Source organism: Myotis davidii, unplaced genomic scaffold (assembly GCF_000327345.1).
Source record: "Myotis davidii unplaced genomic scaffold, ASM32734v1 scaffold238, whole genome shotgun sequence".
Lineage (NCBI taxonomy): Eukaryota > Metazoa > Chordata > Mammalia > Chiroptera > Vespertilionidae > Myotis > Myotis davidii.
In genome coordinates this window covers 5,268,829-5,273,515 of record NW_006293779.1, presented here as the reverse complement: position 1 = coordinate 5,273,515, position 4,687 = coordinate 5,268,829, and the positions used below count along the sequence as shown (strand labels likewise).

The following is a 4,687-nucleotide window of genomic DNA, read 5'->3' as shown; positions in this document are numbered from 1 at the left end:
CGGCCCGGCCCGGCCGGCCAGGTGCTTCCTTTGGTCCCTGCCCTCAGATCCCCTGCCTGGCCCAGCAGTGGGGTGAGGGATGATAGGTGGTGCCGAATGGAAACAACTGGGTGCTGCTCTCCTCGGAGCCAGCCCTTGCGCCCCGTACCCTACCTGACCAGCGCCTCCCTTACCCTGGCTCTCCCCACCCCCACCCCCAGGGTAGGCGTCGGAAATAGGGCGAACCCTCCGAAATCTAACCCCAAATCGTGGGACTTCGGCCAAGTGGGAAATCACCCCCCGGATGTGAGGGAGGGAGCGGGGAGGAATGGCCGGGATAAGCCGGAGGGGCCGTGGGTTCCGAGCAGAGTAGGGTCACGAGGAGGAAGGAGAAAGATGACGGGGTGTTGTCGGGGTCCGGTGAGGGGAGAAGCCGCTGGGGCTCTAGCCCGCTGCCCAGCCAGCAGCTGCTCACTCCGCCCTCACCCCTGGCTTCCCCGTCCTCGCTTCACCATAAAAGGGAACGGCACGGAGCCAGGCTGGGCGGGGGGCTGGGCCGGAGCTGACAGGGGTAATGGAAGCCAGTTGCTTTGCGGTAGAGGGGCCCGGGCTCAGGGGACGCTGCTGCTCCTGAGCCAAAGAAAACCACAGGCGTTCCCATGGGGCCGGGCAGCGGGTGGGGGACCAGTGCCGCCTGTGTGCACAGTGCGCTGGTGTGCGCTCGCCCAGCGTGGCCTTCCTGGCCTGGGACCGTCACCAGCGTGTCCGCCATGCTCTGGTCCAGTAACTCCTAAGCTCAGCCTCTGCCTTCCCTAGTCCTGGCTCCTCTGGCCTCCCCACTCACCCCAGCCCTCACCCAGTATTTCCCAGAGGTTTCCTATTTAGAATCCCAAGCCCATGTCCCCTCCACATAACCTTGAAACCCCAGAATGTGTTTCCTCGAGGGGCCAGTCTGTTCCCAGCTCTGCTCGGCGAGAACAAGGGTCTAGGTCTTAAAGGATTACACACATTAGGCTTCATGTCCCCTGGAAATCTGAAGCAGATTCAGGTCCAAGCAGATCTTAGAGCTACGACTGGAACAGAACTAGATCCTGGAAAGCAGACTTTCCAGACTGCCAATGGCATGAGGTGCTTCAGATTTCCAAGCCCGTCCTGAACCCGCGGAGCCAGGTGCCAGGCTTCCTAGACTGTCAGAGCGGAAGGGTGCCTCCAAGATCGTTTTATAAAGAAGGAAACAGGCCCAGGAGGCAATTGTTTTGACCACAGTCCTACGACCTGTTAGAGACCGTGTTACCTGATTCTCTTTCCTCTGATCAATGAACCCAGAGCCACTGATTTATTTGATCTCAGTAGGCTGTCCTGGGTCAGGGACAAGAGGAAAAGGATGTATTTTAGAGCCATCCAGAAATGTCCTTCACCTCCCACAACTTCCTGTGCCTAGGTCACTGAGACTTTTTCAGCCTTGAATGGGTCACTTGGCCTGGTGCCTAGAGAAACTGAAACAAAAATGGTCTCCAGGACAAAACTAGACCCAGCTAAGAACAAATAAAGCTTGAAAACAGCTTGGGTAGAAGAGTATGTGGGAAATGGGACAGGCACAGCCTCATCCTGTGAAGAATTGGAGGAGGGAGAGGATCTGGAGGGGGCACATGTGCAGCTTAATCTTTGTGATTAGTGTGACATTTTCAAGGAAAAGATGAGTTTCGAATTAGACTCAGGAGAAGAAATCAACCAGACCTGGGAGAAGGGGACTGAACCCTGAGTCCAGGGAGGTTGGTACCTAAAGTATTGCACCTGTAGAAGGGTTGGAAGGAAAAGGAAATGTATGCATTTGAGAGGAGGAGTAGACTTTTGCTCAAGAGTCCCCACAAGTTTGAATTCCCATCTGGGTTTGCATGACTCACGGCCTAATTCATATTATTCCCCCCTTTTCCCCCTCTCAATATTTATCTTCTGACAGATGCTTAGATAAAATGTTCCTTACTACTACTGGTGTCCCCTGGCCCGCCCTGGGCACGAGCTCGTTGTTCAGTGATGGTCGACTGAATGAGTTACGTCGTAGAGCCAAGATTGCCCATTGGCACTAGACCCTTGGAAATTCCTCATCTTGGAGTGGTTATAAAATAGATACTGTCCTAGTGCCCCAGGGACTTAGCCTAGCTGACCTCAAGAATTCCAATTGCTTTGGAAATTTGTGGCCATCTGCCAATACTACCACTGCAGCCACCATGGCATTCTCCCTCATCTTAGTTTCCCCTACAGCCTCTTGCCCAACGCCTCGGGCCTCCCCAGTGAACCCAGAGCCACTGATTTATTTGATGTTTCACAGACATCCCTGTCAGCCCCGAGGTCTTGGCCCCTAATTATAGGACTAAATGATATGTAACATACTGCAATTGTATTTCAAAGCCAACATTTCTGACTTGACACACTTAAAATATAACCGGTTTTTAAACTTAAGGGGGCAGGCAAAGGGATGGGTGACAACTGGGAAGTGACGAGATGGCTGGGATGACTCCTCAGGTTGCCAGAGGCCTCCCGAGGGAGAGAAGAGGGGAAAGAACAGAGAAAGAAAGCCTACATCAGTGGCCAGGACAACCTAGAGAGGAAGTGGGTTGGCTTCCTGCCAGAGCCAGGGCCTAGAACTGATGCTGAGACCAGGGATGAAGCTGCAACCTTCTACCGGCAGCAACTTTGAAATCAGGATCTCCATCCGACACCTCTAAGGGGCAGCCACAGACTCCCATGTCTGTTGGTTCCAGGGCTTACTCTCACCATCCCGTCTTCTTGTTGCATTGCTCCCAACCCTTAGCATTCTTAGGACCTCAGAGGCCGGTCATTCAGTCACATTGAAGAGTTGGTGGCATCCTCCCATGGCTTCCAATCATTGCCCTGCAAACGGTTCCCAGAATCAAGATCCACATTTTGAATCATCTCCTGGACATCTATTTCTATTGAGATGTGTTACTCTCACGTTAAACTCAAGTACAGGCCTACCTCGGAGATATTGCGGGTTCGGTTCCTAACCACAGCAAGTAAGTGAATATTGCAATAAAGCGAGTCGTAATGCTTTTGCTGGTGAAGGAAGTAAATTTGTAAACATGTGTAACATTTTCTATTTGTAAAAAAAAGCAACATCTGTGAAGCCTAATAAAGCTATTTAGCTTTAAATAGCTTTATGTTTAAATCAAGGTCATCTTTCTTTCCTTCAAACCTGCTCCTCCTCTCAACCTACCCATCCTGGCTAGAACCCTGGCATCTTCGCTGGTGTCTCCTGTCATCTGCTCCCCTGGTACCCAGCCTTCTCTTTCAGGTCTGCACCACTTCGCAGTGCAGAATTTGGAAGGGACCTTAGACAACAGAACACCAGTGGAGTCCCGGGACTTGCTCAAAGTGATAACGTAGTTAGAGGAGGAGCTGGAACCAGCATCCTCATGCCCTAACACCCTGCCCACTGTTCTTGCTGACAGTCTTCCGTCGTCTTCCGTCTTCTCTCTGCGGGGATGCTGATCCCCTCCTCAAAATTGTGCAATCCAGGCTCTTAGCCAGTCATCTGAGGCTCTCCCTGATTTTTCCGCAATGCACTTCTCTGACTTTCTATGTGACTTCTTGACACAAATAAAAGCTAACTGCGCATTTACCACATGCCAGGCAGTATTCTAAACTCTGTGTGTATTAACAGCCCTCACAGACCTAGGAAGGAGGCACTATTATTACTCCCAAGTTATAGATGGGGAAACTGAGGAAGACCACATTTCCCAACCTGAAACCTCTCTGTGTCTTCCAACACCTCTTTTCTGACTCCCGCAGCAGCCGCTGTCTTTCCGCTCCTCTTGCCCACAACACGCCTCCTCCATCGGCCTGGCCCCCTAGGCGCTCTGTCTATCCCGCGTTATGTCAGTTTCTGTTTCGGAGCTTGCGTCCTGTTCCTCAATAGCCCCGGCTGCTCCTTACTGAGTCACACACACATGCCTTTGCACCTGGGCGCCTCCACCGTGCTCAGCACACTGCGCTCTCCTAGTACTTCCGCTCAGCCCTCCCAAGTGTCCCTCCACACAGGACCTGGTCCAGAGCACAGCACTGAGGGCCAGGTGGTGGAGAGGGGCCCACGGATGGAGAGGGGTCCGCTGACAGATCCCAACATCCCAGGAGGCGCTGCCTGTCAGATCAGGCTGACGCTGAGTCCTATGAGTCCCCAGCTGCTACAGAGGCTATCAGACTTGCCTCCATGCAAAGGAGTGACTTCCTTTACTCTGTAGTGGGCTCAATTTGTCTCCCCCCTCCCTCCCCCCCTTATGCCTGACCCTCCCCAAAACTAGTCTGGGGCCCATATTCATTTGGCCTTTTTAGAATGAGAGTCTCCTCTTGCCCAAGTTCTCCATGCTTGACAAGGTTGCTCCCCCATTTCCAGACTCCTTCCTTCCCCTCTGGCTTCTCTGAATTTCCTGCCTGCCTCATGGAGTCCTTGTCCTTTGCCCTGGCCCAGTAGCCCCCTCTCCTATTCTCCCTTTTTCTCCCAAGTCACTGACTAGGTATTTAGATCTTAATCTCAGCTCTGCTCTTAACTTGCTGTATTACCTTGGACAAATTACTCTCCCTCTCTGAGTCTCAATTTTCACATCGTAAAAGGAGGGAGCTAGACTGGACGGTGAGTGATATTCTGCTGAGCTCTCCAGGCTCTCCTCTCTTCACAGTCCTCCCCTCTTCC

The 4,687-nt window shown here is 52.6% G+C and overlaps 1 protein-coding gene across 1 annotated transcript in view; it reads right to left on the bottom strand.

Annotated features, from left to right (window-relative positions):
• Window positions 1-159, bottom strand: part of OST4 (oligosaccharyltransferase complex subunit 4 (non-catalytic)) — a 1,496-nt gene extending 1,337 nt beyond the window's left edge. Inside the window, exon 1 of the mRNA XM_006767584.2 lies at window positions 154-159. The gene's annotated coding sequence lies outside the window, so the exon portion shown is untranslated. The remainder of the gene's footprint in view (window positions 1-153) is intronic.
• Between the last annotated feature and the right edge of the window lie 4,528 nt (window positions 160-4,687).